Consider the following 16393-nt stretch of genomic DNA (forward strand, 5'->3'; position numbering starts at 1 on the left):
ACACATATGGGGGGCACATGCCTCTCCTGGGGGTGCACACAGCAGGGGGAACCCCCTCTTCCCTCTGGATAAGCCACCCACAGCTCCACCTGTCCCACAATCTGCCCCAGGGCCCCATTCACCCCAATCCCTGTCCATACCTGTAACCCACTCCTTCCCTCACCATGGGGGCCTCAATCTGCCCTCCCACCCCTCTCCTCTCCCCAAGGCCCTCCCCCCCACCACTTACCTTCTGGGCAGTGTCTGTGTGTGTGTGTGTTTCTGTCTGTCTGTGTCTCTGTGTGTCTGTGTGTGTGTGTGTCTGCCCCTCACTCCCAAGCCACAGCCACCCCAGCCCTGCTCCTGCCCCTCACTCCTGACCCACATACTGCCAGGGTATGTGGGAACCCCCCACCCAGGCTCCAAACCCCACCCCACAGCCCCCCCACCTTCCCAAATTACACCCCTCCACATACCCCCCACAGCCACCCCCTAGCCATACAAAATACCTGCCTTGTGTGTGTGTGTATGTATTTGGAAAAATCTATTGCTGCTAAATATATATATTATATATTTGTTATTTGGTGTTGGTGTTCTTTTGGCAGGTAGATGTTCATGGCAGGATGCTGATGGTTCATTTTTACTGAGTGATTTATCAAGGTATCAGTACAAAGGGAAAAATCGTGAGATCCTTACTCTGTTCTGCTCCTCGTCTCAGACTAAACTCTCACTGAATACAGAGTAAGTATTTCCGTGTTTGACTGAAAGCATATCCATGAACTTTATGTTAATCCCTCCTATAGAGTATTTCCCTGATTACCTAGGTACTTAAGAATGTGAGTAGTCTTATTGACTTCAATTTAATCCCATTGACTTCAATTTATTCCTGGCCTTAAATTAAGCATTTCAATAGGACTCCTCACTTACTTTAGGTTAGACAAGTATTTAAGTATCTCCCTGAACCAACACCTAATTCTGCACTTATTATTTTAATTAGAGAGTTCATTACATTTTTAGTCCATAAAAATTCTTCCAACCTGACAGCCAGCATCTCTTTCCGAGATTTAATTATAATTATCATTTCTTTTCTCCACTTTCTAATCAAGACCATTAGTGTCATCACTTTGAAATCATCTTCAGAAACTTGTTGGGCTAAACTCGGTTAACTATCATCACAGTGGCTTGCTCACAAGCTGTTGTCATAGGTTTGAGAGTTGTGGTTTCACACATCACAGAAAAACTTTGTTTAAAGAAACTCAAGGCAAACAAAAAAGCCATCACATTTAAATTTATGAATAAATCTCTACCTTTAACTCCTGCCTGGTAAATACAATATTGCTGGAAGTATGTCCAGGCACAGTGCCCAATTCCTGATAAAACCAATCAAGGACATATGAGACAAAGTCCTTTGATCCAGGTAATAATTGGCTTATATATATACTATTTTGACCAGTCCCTTTGTATTGATTTTGATTATTTGTATCTTCTGAACTGAAAATATACCTGCTGATCATAACCATCAATTATCACATAAAATTCTTATTCACATGGCAACTATGGGCTAAATCCATAAAGGAACATTAGTGTTACATTTTTCAGAATATCATGTCCAGATTTTGTTGTCTGAATCCCAGAGCAGAATCCAGGGATGGAGCTTCCACCACCTCTCTGGGTAACCTGTTCCAGTGTTTACTACCCTTCTAGTTAGATTTTTTTTCCTAATATCTAACCTAAACTTCCCCTGCTGCAACTCGAGACTGCTGCTCCTTGTTCTACCACCACTGAGAACAGTGCAGTTCCATCCTCTCTCAAACCCCACTTTGGGTAGCTGAAGGCTGCTATTAAATCCCCCCTCAGTCTCCTCTTCTCTAGACTAAATAGTTCCAGTTCCTCAGCCTTTCCTCATAAATCATGTCCCCAGCCCCCTCACCATTTTGTCCTCTGCTGGACTCTCTCCAATTTGTCGACATCCTTTCTGTAGTGGGGGGCCCAAAACTGAATGCAGTACTCCAGATGTTGTCTTACCAGTGCTGAATAGAGAGGAACAATAATTTCCCTTGACCTGCTGGCAACACCTACCAATGCAGCCCAGTATGCTGTTAGCCTTCTTGGCAACAAGGGCACACTGCTGGCTCATATTCAGTGTAAACCCCAGGCATTTTTCTGCAGAGCTGCTGCCCAGACAGTCAACCCCCAGCCTGTACTGGTGCATGGGATTGTTCCAACCTAAGTGCAGGACTTTGTACTTGTCCTTGTTGAACCTCATGAGATTCCTTTTGGCCCAATCCTCCAATTTGTCTAGGTCACTCTGAATCCCAGCCCAGCATATCTACTATACCCCTCAGCTTGGTGTCGTCTGCAGACATGCTGAGGGTGCACTCTATGCCATCGTCCAGGTCACTGATGAAGACCTTGAACAAAACCAGTCCCAGCACGGACCCTGGGGGCACTCCAGCTGCCAACTAGACATCAACCCATTGATACTACTCTCTGAGCTCAATGCTTCATCCAGTTTTCTATCCACCCTACAGTCCATACTTCCTTAGCTTGCCTGCAAGAATGTTAGCTGCTTTCTAAGCAAGTCCTTAGGGGATGATGGAGGGAGGGGTGCTTCTTAGATCTAAGACTCTCGGGGGCTGAGTGGGTGAAATATCTAACTGCATTATGTGAAACTGTACCTACATCCACTTGAACTTCACGGTCCAGAACTCTCTCCTGGAATTAAATACCTTACATGTCTCTGTTAAAAGTAGGGAAGGTCACTCCTTTCTTTTACATGACAGGTGGAGTGAGTGGTAGGGATGTTGCCATTACAAAACAACTTAGTCATTAGATTAGTCAGCCAGGATGTGGAAGACTTGAGTTCAGTCACTCATGCTCAAACCTCCATCTTCTATCTCCCAGGAAAGTGCTTTATCGGGATACTTAAGACAGAGGAACGGATCTTCCACATTGTTCAGCACCTTTGAAGCCTTCTCTGGAGTACTGTGTCCAGTTCTGGGCACCACACTTTAAGAAAGATGAACAAATATTGGAAAGAGTACAGTGAAGAGCAAAACAAAAATGGTTGAAACTTTAGAAAACATGACATCCAAAGAAAGGTTGGAAGAACAGAAATACTTAGTCTAGAGAAGAGAAGATTGAGGGGGAACTGCTAATAGTTTTCATATATAGAAAGGGTTGTTATAAATGGGGTGTGTGGGCGCTGGGGTGCGCCTCCCGGTTGCGGGTCACCCCAAAAGCCTCGACTGGCCCCTGTAGAGTAGAAGTACGCGCCGGGCCGCTGGCGCCCCGTTAGTCTCGCCTGCCACGTCTTGATGGAAAAAAGGGGTTCACCCAAAAATGGGGCGCTGACGGTCCACCGCAAGGGGCTACCCTAGCTCCACAGTCCGGGGTCCTGAGGGCTCCTCACTCCCCTACACCCTCACCCGAGCCTCCAGTAAGGCCTCTGTCCAGCCCTCAACGGCCGGTGTCCCTAGACCCGGGGGGGAGGGTTACCAAGTCCGCCTCCCTGTCCTCGGGTCTTCCTTCGTGGCCAGCCAGCCACCAGTCTTCGGAGGAAGTCTCCTCCGATTGAGGCTCCCTGCCGGGGTTCGCCCGGTGGGACCACCTCTAATCCCTTCGGTACCTGAGTTGTCTCGGGGGTCTGCGCTGCTCCTGGTACCGCCGCAGTCCCCTCCGCTATCGCCGGCTTCCCCTGCGGGGCTCGCGGTTCGGCCGTGGTCAGCCCCGCTATCACTGGACCGCCTGCTCCCGGCTCAGCGTTTATGGGCGCTGTTGCTCTCAGCGGGGTTGCCGCCGATGTCTCTGCCCCCGATCCCGCTACCGCCGTTACCGGTGTCGTCCCTGCCGGAGATTCTGCCGCCGGTTTCTCCCGCGCTGCTCCCGGCTCGCCCGCTTCCGGCTCGGCTGCCGCCGGTCCCGCTGCCGCCGTTACCGGTGTCGTCCCTGCCGGAGATCCTGCCGCCGGTTTCTCCCGCGCTGCTCCCGGCTCGCCCGCTTCCGGCTCGGCTGCCGCCGGTCCCACTGCCGCTAGCGTTCGCCGCGTCTCGCCCGGCTCCTCTCGTCCCCGGTCCACCGCCGACCGGAGCTTTCCTCCCCTTCTAACCAGGGTAGGAGTGCTGCTTGTATCGTCCCGGGCCGGTCTCACTCCGGCCCGGCTTGTGTTCCGGAAAACTTTAAAGCTCCGGCCGGACTTCCGGGTCTGATCCCGGAAGTCGGACGCCCCTCCGGGCTTTCTCCCTCGGGCCGGGTCCCGCGGGGCCTTAGCCCCCTCACATACCCCACCCCTGGAGATGCCGCTAGGCGTCCTCTCCACAGCTATCTGCTCAACCCCCCCCCGATTGCTGCCCTCTTGAAGGGGGCGACTCTGAAGGCACCGGGGGTACTCCCCCCTCCCCAAACCTGGAAAAAAAATCAGCTACAGTGTTGTTCCGTCCCGGTTTGTATCCTATTTCAAATCGATAGGGCTGGAGGGCTAGAGCCCACCGCATTATTCTGGCATTCTCCGTCTTGGCGGAGTTCAGCCATCGCAACGGGGCGTGATCTGTTATAAGCCGGAATTTTCTGCCCAATAAATAATACCTAAAGTACTCTATCCCCCACCTTATCGCGAGACATTCTCTCTCTATTGTGGAATACCTCTCCTCATGTGTGTTGAGCCTACGGCTTGCGAACGCCACGGAACGCTCCTCTCCCTCCACCTCTTGGGAGAGGACGGCTCCCAAGGCGTATGCCGACGCGTCAGTCTGTAAAATAAAGGGGATAGTAAAGTCTGGGGTGTGTAACACTGCCCCTTGACACAGGGCTTGCCTTAGTCCTTCAAAGGCCTGATGCCTTTCCTGCGTCCACTGGACCCGGGGGGGTTCTCGGCCCCGGGTAGTGTCGACCAAGGGATTGGCCAACTCCGCAAACCGAGGTATAAACCGCCGGTAATAGCTGGCCAGCCCCAGGAAGGCTCGCATTTGTTTTTTCGTCACCGGAGCTTTATAGTCCCGCAGCATCGCCACTTTATCCTTTAGGGGTCTGACCTGGCCCCGACCCACTATGAAACCCAGGTATTTTGTTTCGGCTTTCCCGAGTGCGCATTTCCTTGGGTTGACCGTAAGGCCCTTTGCCCGTAGTTCCTGCAATACCTTCCTCAAGGCCTGGAGATGTTGGTTCCATGTCTTGGTGTAAATAACGATATCATCTATATATGCCGCGGCATACTCTTGGTGGGGTGCCAGGAGCCAATCAATGAGCCTTTGGAAGGTGGCGGCCGCTCCATTCAACCCGAAGGGCATGCGCTTAAACTCATATAAACCCCACGGGGTCCCAAAGGCTGTCTTGGGTTGGTCCTCTTTTCGTAAGGGAATCTGCCAGTAGCCCTTGGCTAAATCTAAGGTGGAAATGAAATTGGCTTGTCCTATACGTTCTACCAGCTCGTTGACCTGCGGCATGGGAAACGCGTCGAATTGAGTGATAGCGTTCAGTTTTCTGAAATCAACGCAAAGCCTCAGGCTGCCGTCGGGCTTATCTACGGCTACCAACGGGCTTCGCCATGGGCTGCGGGACGGAGTGATGATGCCTTGGGACAGCATCTTGTCAATCTCGCCCTTGATGGCCTGGCGCTTAAAGAAGGGGATCCGACGCCACTTCTCTCTAGCCACCTGCCCTCGTGGCGTCAGGATGGCATGTTCTACCCCGTGAGCCTTCCCCGGGGCTTCAGTGAATACGTCATGGAATTCCGTCATAAGCCGCTGTAGCTCTTCCTGTTGGTGCTGGGACAGGGTTGCTCCACCCTCTGGGTGCCCCTCAGTCCGGGGTTGTGCGCCTCCTTCGGGATCTGAGTCTTGACCATCTCTAAGTTCCCGATCTAGCTCCAACAGGAGCCCCTGGGGTTCCTGCCACTCCTTTAGTAAATTAATATGGAGGATCTGGGATGACTTCTGTCGGCCTTCTCTCTGAACCTCGTAGGTCACGGGGCCGGTTCGCCGGATGACTCGGGCCGGCCCCTGCCATCTGGCCTCAAATTTACTGGGCTGATTGGGCAGCATCACAAGCACCTTTTGTCCGGGCTGTAACTCCCTTTCCTGGGTCCCTTGATCATACCGGTGCTTTTGTTGTACTTGAGCCTGAGCGAGATTGTCTTGCGCTGCCTGCTGGGCCCTGCGGAGGCGGTCCTGAAACTCTTGCACGTATCCGTCTATCTGTCGGCTTCCCCGCGCACTGTCCTCCCAGCTTTCTCTGACAATGTCTAAGAGGCTCCGCGGCTGGTGTCCGAAGACTAGCTTAAACGGGGAATACCCCATGGAAGCTTGCGGAGCGTCTCGCACCGCAAACAACAGCGGGGGCACCAGTAGGTCCCACTTGGCTGGGTCGTCCTGGGCGCACCGCCGGAGCATACCTTTCAACGTCGCGTTGAAGCGTTCAACGAGTCCGTTCGTCTGAGGGTGGTAGATCGTTGTTCGGAGGTGAGCTACATGTAATACCCGGCACAGGGCGGCCATCACTGTCGACATGAAGTTGGTGCCTTGATCCGTTACAATCTCCTTTGGTATCCCGAAACGGGAGACCCACTTCATGAGTTCTTCGGCTACCTTGGCACCCGTCACGGTCCGTAATGGGATGGCCTCCGGAAAGCGGGTAGCGTAGTCGATAAATACCAATAAGAATCGATGCCCGGATGTGCTACGTGGTAGGGGACCCACCACGTCCAGAGCCACCCTAGCAAATGGCTCCTGGATGATTGGCATTACTTGCAGAGGAGCCCGGGCGGGCTTATGGGCACTCACTAGTTGGCAAGCCCTACACCCCTTGCAATATTTTTCCACGTCTTCATACAGATGCGGCCAGAAACACCACCGCGTCAGGCGCGCTTCTGTCTTCCCCTTCCCCAGGTGCCCCCCCATCGGATTCCCATGTGCCAACTGTAGTAGAGTCACCCGATACCGGCTAGGGATCAGAAGCTGTTCCGTCTCTGTCCCTGTTCGGGGTTCGGGCCTGACACGGTATAGCAGACCCCGCCTCAACTCCACCCGGGGCCCCCGCCCTACACCCGCGGAGGGGCTTACCGGCTGTTGGCATCTTTGGAGGGCTTCCTCCCTGAAAGGTCGCAACTCGTCGTCTTCCTCCTGGGCCTTCCGGAATTGATAGTTGCTGGCCAAATCTCTCAACTCATCCGGCCAGGGTTGCTCGGCCTCGGCCCCCGCCAAGCCCGCTGCTGCCTCCTTCCGTGGTCGGATGGAATCTAAGACTTCATATATCTCGGGCCAGTCTCGTCCCACAATAAAGGGGTGTAAAATATCCTCACTTAGGCCCACCGGTAGCCGACGTGAAACCCCTTGAAGGCGAACCTCCAGGAGCCGTCGCTCAAAGTATGTCCGCTGATTGTGGAGGCAGACCAGGTAGATCCCTTTACAGCGGGGTGCTCGCCGCCATTCAATCAGCGAGGGTCTGACCAATGTCTGGGTACACCCCGTATCAAGTACGGCTTCGAGGGCCCTTTGCCCCACCCAGGCTTTGACCCGGGGCAACGGTTGCGGGGGGATCTCCTGTCGGCCTACCACCCCACACTCCATCGGCTCCTCTCGAGGAACCTCCTTACCCGTGTTGGCCCCTTTTAGGTATGGGTTTCCCCTAACAAGGGGATAGTCGGTCTCTGTCGGGCAGGTCTTAGCCAGGTGCCCTCTGCCTCCACATCGGAAGCAAATAATGAGTTTGCCCCCATAATTTTTCTCTCCCTTACCCCCTTTGTCCTTCCGGGGGGAACTTTCCCCCCGGGACTTTCCTCGGGAGGGGTAACGCCCGGCTTGTGCCGCTGTATAGTGCTCCGCCCACTGCAGGGCCTGAAGGGAGGAGGTGGGGCCATGGCGCCTTACCCATTGTTGAGTGTCGTCCTCCAAATCGGCCAGGAATTGCTCGAGTAAGATCTGGTCACAAATTTCCTCCTTCGTGGAGGTATGTGGTCTTAGCCACTTGGTCAGCTCATCCCTCAGGTCGTGCCACAGCGCCTTGGGGGTCTTCTGGGCCTTGGCTTTGGTTCCCCTGAAGGCCTGTCTGTGTTTTTTGGGAGTGATCTCTAGGCGCTGGAGGATCTCTGTTTTCACCCGCTCATAATCTCCCGCCTCCGCCCGGGTCAGGGCCCGGTAGGCCGCCTGGGCCGGGCCGGTTAGCAGGACCCCTATTCTGCTGGCCCACCTTCCTTTATCTAGCCCGGCGGCCAAGGCGGCTCTCTCGAATGCTTCCAAGAAGGCCTCTATATCGTCGTCTTTGGTTAAGCGAGGCATGTTCCATTCCCCTCGATGCATGCCCCCCCCAGCCTGCCCCTGCTGCAGGATGAGTTCCTGTAAGCTCACCTGTCGCAAGGCCGTTTGCTGCTGTTGTTGCAATACCTGTGCAATGAGGTGTAGCGCTTGTGGCGCTACCTCCGGGCCCGTGGGGAGTTCCATAGCCTTCGGATGCTCGGGTTATCCGCCCCGGATTCGGTTCCCGGCCAATGCACCAGTTGTGGGCGCTGGGGTGCGCCTCCCGGTTGCGGGTCACCCCAAAAGCCTCGACTGGCCCCTGTAGAGTAGAAGTACGCGCCGGGCCGCTGGCGCCCCATTAGTCTCGCCTGCCACGTCTTGATGGAAAAAAGGGGTTCACCCAAAAATGGGGCGCTGACGGTCCACCGCAAGGGGCTACCCTAGCTCCACAGTCCGGGGTCCTGAGGGCTCCTCACTCCCCTACACCCTCACCCGAGCCTCCAGTAAGGCCTCTGTCCAGCCCTCAACGGCCGGTGTCCCTAGACCCGGGGGGGAGGGTTACCAAGTCCGCCTCCCTGTCCGCGGGTCTTCCTTCGTGGCCAGCCAGCCACCAGTCTTCGGAGGAAGTCTCCTCCGATTGAGGCTCCCTGCCGGGGTTCGCCCGGTGGGACCACCTCTAATCCCTTCGGTACCTGAGTTGTCTCGGGGGTCTGCGCTGCTCCTGGTACCGCCGCAGTCCCCTCCGCTATCGCCGGCTTCCCCTGCGGGGCTCGCGGTTCGGCCGTGGTCAGCCCCGCTATCACTGGACCGCCTGCTCCCGGCTCAGCGTTTACGGGCGCTGTTGCTCTCAGCGGGGTTGCCGCCGATGTCTCTGCCCCCGATCCCGCTACCGCCGTTACCGGTGTCGTCCCTGCCGGAGATTCTGCCGCCGGTTTCTCCCGCGCTGCTCCCGGCTCGCCCGCTTCCGGCTCGGCTGCCACCGGTCCCGCTGCCGCCGTTACCGGTGTCGTCCCTGCCGGAGATCCTGCCGCCGGTTTCTCCCGCGCTGCTCCCGGCTCGCCCGCTTCCGGCTCGGCTGCCGCCGGTCCCACTGCCGCTAGCGTTCGCCGCGTCTCGCCCGGCTCCTCTCGTCCCCGGTCCACCGCCGACCGGAGCTTTCCTCCCCTTCTAACCAGGGTAGGAGTGCTGCTTGTATCGTCCCGGGCCGGTCTCACTCCGGCCCGGCTTGTGTTCCGGAAAACTTTAAAGCTCCGGCCGGACTTCCGGGTCTGATCCCGGAAGTCGGACGCCCCTCCGGGCTTTCTCCCTCGGGCCGGGTCCCACGGGGCCTTAGCCCCCTCACAGGGTGGTACAGCAATACTTTCTGTCCACAAGTGACAGGACCAGAAGTAATTGTCTTAAACAGACAAAAGGGAAATTTTAGGGTAGATATTAGGAAAAAAATAATAATTATGAGGGTGCTTCAGCACTGGAACAGGTTAACTAGATTTACCCAGATTATCTCCATCATCAGAAGCTTGTTGGAGCAAGCCACAAAACAATTAATGGGGTTAGCTTAATTAGAGATGATCCTGTGTTGAGCAGAGGGTTGGACTAGATGACATCTGTGAGCCCCTTCCTACCCTTTGTTTTCTATCATTCTATTTCTGTGATTTCATGATAAGTATTGCACATTTTATTATTTAGTTGCTATTCATTAGTTTTTATTTCCCATTCAGAATCTGAGGCAGCATTGTGGGAGATGATGACAAAGAAAATGCTGAAAAAATGTCTTGCCATTTATTTCAGTGAGATCAGAATTTAAACTAGCATTTCAGAATGTGTTAATTTCCTGATGGGAAGAGACGAAGAGAGAGAAAAAAGTGTGTGTGTGTGTGTGTGTGTGTGTGTGTGTAGGAGAGGTAATGAATAGTTGGTTTAAAAAAAAACGTATCTCCTTGAAATTAGGTGTAAATTCTATACTTATTACAATCATTGGGTATTTTGCCATTGACATGTATAAGATTGGGACTTAACCCCTTTCAGTGAAAACACAGACAAGAACCAGGCCTAATGACAAAAAGACTTCCTCCTGTGGAGGCAAATAAGGAAGATGTGTGACTAATGCCTTTTCTATGCTTAAAAAGAAACCTGAAAAATTAAGTTTGGGGCAAAATTTCCTACTATGTTAGTAAAGCTCCTGGTTTGTTTGTGAGTTTTTCAAATTTGTTCCTGGCTTTGATTTTCAGTGGATTCATTTTCAGCAGTTTGAAAACAGCCTTGTTCATGCTGGCAAAATAATAATGATAATAAAAAGAATGTGGGTCTTTCACTGGAATGAAATGTACTTTCCATCTTCCAAAACCTGCCTGTTGACAGAGCAGAAAAATGCAAAAAATGTGAGACGAACAAGCCATATGTTTTGCTTTTCATGCATCTGGCAAAAATGTGATTTCTTGTGCCATGTTTCTCTAGCATTGAGAATTTATTCTATAAAACTTGACGTTCGCATATTTCCCCTCTATCATTTCCCTCCTCATCTCTCCAGCTAACCCTACTATTCTCCCTATCATTCATGATTTCTCTCTTGTCTCATTTGTCATCAAATCCTGTTACTTCTTCATTTACGAGGTTTCTAAAATTGTAGGAGACACTTTAATCTAATAGAAAAAGACATATCCAGATCCAGTGGCTGAAAGTCGTAACTAGATAAAGGCAGAGTAGAAAGAAGAGGGTAGTAGCTACTGGAAACACCTATGTAGGGATCTGGTAGACTTGCCATCACTTGGACTATTTAAACTAAAACTGATTATCTTAAAACATATACTAGCTCAAAAAGTATGGGCTGAATTCAAAATGTACTGGTCTCAGGTCTTTGACTTGTTTTATGCAGGGACTCAAACGAGATGATGCTAATCTCCCTTGTAGCCTCAAAAGTCTGTGAATTTCTGGTGTCATCTATCACATGTTCTCCATCTCTAGTACTGCTGCTAGTACCTTAAGCCATCTCTCACTTTTTCCTGCTAGCCTTCTTGCAGTTTGCATCTCTATCCCGCAATCCATCCAAAATGCCACCTCTGAAATCACTTTATGCTTAGTTAATATGTTTGATTACATATTAAAATCCCCCTCCTTAGTTTCCTCTTTACATTCATCAGATATCAAGTTCAATTTACTTCTCCCAGTCCTGAAAGCTGAGTCAAGATGAATTTCTCCTTTCACTTTCTGCTACCTCTGTTCCATGTACACCTCCCATCTATCTCCTTTCTTCTCAGATTGTATCTACATTTGCTGTCATGCTATTGTCCCCGTTGCTCTTTACGCTTCAAGACTTGCTCAGATGGCATCTTTTTTCACTGACATCTCCCTTAAAACAGTTTGCTTCCTTGTTTTATTTCAGTGAAAATACAGAAAAGAGAAATGATACAGGGAAATCACTCTTAAGTAAATCTCCTTATTCTTTTGAGATTGTTTTTGATCACTCAGGATAACATGGGCCCAATTGGGATTTAAAATAAAAATTATTAATCACAGGCATAGTAAACTGTTCTTTGGATTCGATTATGGCTCAGTTTTAGTAGTTTTCCCTGGTGATGCTGATCTGCTCTTACATAAAACACTATGATTTTGTTCAGTCTCATGTGTTACAGACTGAATCCTAAAAATACTTAAGCACACACTTATCTTTTAACAGATTAGTGATTCCACCTCTCTACCTTATTCTCCCACTTCAATGGACACTGTGGGGGAATAAGGTAAGCACATTTGTAACTGTGTACAAGACTGGGACCTAAATCCATATGCTAATGTGTTCTGAAATGATTCTTTCTTTCTTGCAAACTCCCCTGGGTGCCTTATCAAAAAAATAACTGAAATGATATTTTCAAAATGAACATTTCCCAAATATACTATACAAATCCCGAGACAGTGCAACAAAAAGAAAAAACAAAACAAAACTATTCTTCTTGAATAAAATGACACCACATGTGAAGGCTGAATGCACACAGGCAGTGTTTCCAGCACCTCCATGTGCAGTGTGCTAATCCATGGCATGAGTAAGCAGTCTGTATTTCTGAAGAGTTGGAATGCAAAAAGCAACAACATCGACTAACTTTGCCATTTGGTAGAATCGGAGGGTACTAAGTTCCAAAGCAGAAAACCATTTTTTCCCCGTATGATTTCAGTAAGTAGTCGCTAGGGAAATAGTTTTCTACACAGCCAAAGTAAATTGGCTTACGTCCATAGATTTCAAAAGAGCGATGTCAGTTTACACCCGGTGAAGATGTGGTGCATCACTAATATGGAAATGCAGACATAAGCTTGGAACGTACTTGATGAGCTTACTCATGCTAGTTGTCTGATTTAAATCATGTTGTGTGTAAAATTTAAAAGAGCATGCTAATATATCAAAAACCTTCATCTTTTGAATGCCTGAAGTCCTTCTTAATGCTTTTGTTGGGTCACAGGGAGTCTGAGGTATCTAAAGACAGACTGGACCTAAAAAACAGTCTTTTAGCATTCATTATCAATCCTCAGGTATGAAGTTGCTGATTGCTATAGGATAGTGGACAGCCCAATTTTTATATCACTTACACACGTTAACTCTACTCACTTGATTAGCCTCACTGGCAATTTCTGTTCCACCGATGCCCAATCCTGCACACCTTCCTAATGCAGAACGGCAAAGGGAATATGATCCAGACAGCGCTGCACCCAAGCCCGAGCGAGTGTTTTCTCCTCAACTGTTTGGGGACCTTGGGGAGGCACTTGGAGAAAAAGGGGCTTTTCAGTGACACATAGGCTGGGTACCAAGCCAGTTCTAATCTCAGGCAGATAAGACTTCACATTGTATTGTACGGGTAAAATGCTTTTGGTCTGTGATCTCATTCTCTGAACAAAATTAAAGACCTGTCTTTACATTCAGCTTATTCTCATATGTATGTCTGTGCCAGAGTTTCTAAGTTTTGGTTCTTTGTTTTTAATGTTTCTGCCTTGCTCATTATCATTAACAATGCTAATAACCGTGCTAATAAATAATTAATTAATTTTGTAAGAATATTAAAACTGGAACACTAGGGGCCTACCTAAGGACCTTACTCAAAAACGGGAACAATTTGTTCCGAGTACTGTACAGAAAGACTACATAAAGGGGACTTCTGGCTCTCCGTTTTGTGGGTGTGCTGCATTGAGTTGTGTTTGTGATTCACAGGTTGCGATGCAAAATGGCATTTGGTTTTCCCGTGCTTTTAGGCCTTGCTAGTTGCCACATTGGGCCAGGAAGAATTTTTTTCCACTTGTGATGCCAAAGGTATCACAGGCATTTTGTTGTTGTTGTTGGTCTTCCCCAGAAGCATTGGGAGGTAGCTGCAGCCAAAGCTGGAGATTTTGATGTTCCTGCTCGGACTTAAACCTGGAGGTTCGGTTGAAGACCCTAGAGGGTTCTGATCCTCTGCTCAGGCCAGTCACCACATTTGGGATGGGGAAGAAATTTTACTCTACGTCAGATTAGCATGGACTGAGAGAGGGAAGGAAGGAGGGTTTGCCTTCTTTTGTAGCAGGGGATATGGTCCTTTTCCTCGGATCTCTCTCTTAAGAAACTACTTTCTATCTTTGAAGTGGCAAGACACTAACAACACCGTCATCCGCATGCTTTATGTGTGGCAAGTGAGTGTGTTCTTGATGTTTTCAGGCATTATGTATAATAGTTTTGGAAGAGGATTGTTTGTTCAGTTATTTAGAATAGGCTAGACAGATACTTGTATAGGATGGCGTAGATCTCAAACGCAACATTAGGCTGGATGGCCTCCCTTGGTCCTTTCCAGCCTAGATAATTATGATTCTGTGGTATCATGAGTTTATGATAGTGCCTATATGTGAATGAATATTATAGGGTGTGGCCATCTGGTTTGAAATAAAGAAATATGTTCAAAGAATATCACCAGTCTATGCTGTTGCTGTTTTTGAGCGCTCTCTTTGATTCTATACATAAATAGGTTTGGTTTCTTTTCCCTTTCAGAGCAGTAGAGAATAACCTGGTGAGGGAAGAAAATACTTGTACTTGAGTCATTAATTCACATCTGCATCTAGTCCTGGAGAGTGTTTGGGTGCATACATATGCTTAGTCTTGTTTTGATTAAGATTAGGTTGGAAAACCAATGTTCAGCCATAGTAGTGCTACAGGAAAATGAGAACGATATTTCCACCCAGCAGCAATATATCCTGAAAGCCAGGTGGCTAAAAGCTTTGTTAAACATGAGTGTGCACTGTCTTTAGTTCTGCATTTGTTGGTGTTTAAGTATAATTACAGAGTCAACCACTAATGTAGGGCAATCTCCTTTTGCTCTTTACTAAGTACCTGCTTTAGCGGTTGCATAGATTGTAAATTGGTACATTGCTATAATACCCGGTTCTTTTTTATCACCGCTTGCTGTGTGGGGCTGGAGCACTGAAAATATTTAAATGGTGGTTGCTGTAGCCTAGTGAATCTGGTGCCCATATATTCAATGACAACTTCAAGCATATCATTCTCATTTTTCTGCAGCTTGCAAAGATATTTACATTTTCAGACTTTTACAATATAGTCCAAATGGATCATATCCATATGCTTAAAATAGTCGAATGTTGCATTCAGGGCACTTTTCTGGGAAGCAGGTTTTCAAAGGTCTTTCAAAATAAGTTTAGACTTCTGAAAGATGATGTGATGAGTATGGTAAGGGATATTGAACTGTATCCTAAAATGTGGATTTATGCTTTAGATTTCTGAAATGGCATGTTAAAATATTGGATGTAGAAAGCTTCTTCACACTCCCCAATAGGCAGATACAATCCCAAGCCTAGTAACTGAGTGCTCTTGAGGCTGAATAAATCTACCCAATGGGGATACCATCCAAAGGTTATTTCTTTAGGTGGCATTATTCATTGAATTGGCAATTAAAGTAGGATGACCATAATAATTTTAGGGAAATCTGGATCACAGTAAGGAAATATGGGATGGGGTCAAGTACACATACACATGCACTCACACACAAAAACACATATACATGCACACACACACATATACCCACAGTGCCGCCACACCCCTCTCCATGCAGATGCACACTCACAGCCCCAACCCCTTCGTTCCCAGGAGCCCTGATGGAGGAGCAGGGCCCGGAGGACACTGGAAGCCTGCAGCAGGCTCCATCCCCCATGTGCAGAGGTTGGACCTGGCTAGAGGTGGTCCCTATGCAGTACCCTATGGGCTCTGCCAGCCTGCAGTAGGCAGCCACCTTGTGCCTCCCCCCAACTTCTGGCAGCCTCCTGGGGCTACCATGTGCAACCTGGGCCTTGACACTGGCTTCAATGGCAGTGGGGGGAGGTACTGTCTGGCTGCGTAGCATGGGCTGGTGGAACTTGGGGTGCTGCACAAGGGCCACTCCCAGCCAGGTGTAGCCCCCATGCATGAGAGATGGAGCCTAGCCATGGGCCTCCACACTGTCCCATTTTGCTCCATCCCATTCTGCCATCTCAGCTCATCCTGCACAGGTGCCCAGCCCCAGTTCTGGCCCCAGTGCCCTCCTCAGCGCATTGTGCCCTGGCTGATCCCCACCCTAGGCAGGAAAAGCAGTACTCAGCACATGCCAGCCCTTGCCTTCATCATGCTCATGAGGAGCCGGGCCAGGCATGTGCAGGCAGGGTGGTGCAAATCAAGGACTGTTGCTTCAATTGTCACCAACTGGCCAGGATGCTGGGACAGCCCAGAAAATCCAGGACTGTCTCAGGGAAACTGGGACATATGATCACCCTAAATAAACTCAGTCTGAGGGAGAAGGAAGACATCACAGCTTGGTCCTTGAACAAAGACTATTGGGCATATGATAATCTGAAGTTAGAGATATGGTAGAGAGGGTTGTTTGTTTGTCTGGGTTTTGTGTGTGAGAGAGAAATCAGCTTCTTCGAAAAAAGGGCTAAGACTAGACCTCTTTGGGGGCTTTCAAGTCTACATTTGAAAATTATTTTGGGGTAACTTGAGATATTTAACAAGTAAATATCCATCTATACATTTATACATAAAAGGTTTTTATTCTGAATGACCAGGAATCTCAACCCATCTTCACAGACTACTTAGATAGCTGCTTTATTTACATTTGGAATGAGCTTTTCCACAAAATTGTAGGCATTAACACTTTTTGCCCTCTTATAGGCCAGACAGGACTGCATGTCTTGTA

General features: G+C 49.4%; 1 protein-coding gene across 10 annotated transcripts in view; it reads left to right on the forward strand.

Moving 5' to 3' along the window:
* The window catches only part of SEMA3A (semaphorin 3A), a 468302-nt gene that overhangs the window by 76823 nt on the left and 375086 nt on the right, over positions 1–16393 (forward strand). For 6 of the 10 annotated variants that reach the window (XM_090041876.1, XM_090041883.1, XM_090041875.1 and 3 more), the window contains one exon: positions 585–720. The exons of the other annotated variants lie outside the window; for them this stretch is intronic. The gene's annotated coding sequence lies outside the window, so the exon portion shown is untranslated. The remainder of the gene's footprint in view (positions 1–584; positions 721–16393) is intronic. 10 annotated transcript variants of the gene reach the window in all.

Source organism: Crocodylus siamensis, chromosome 4 (assembly GCF_052110815.1).
Source record: "Crocodylus siamensis isolate JL-2025a chromosome 4, ASM5211081v1, whole genome shotgun sequence".
Classification (NCBI taxonomy): domain Eukaryota; kingdom Metazoa; phylum Chordata; order Crocodylia; family Crocodylidae; genus Crocodylus; species Crocodylus siamensis.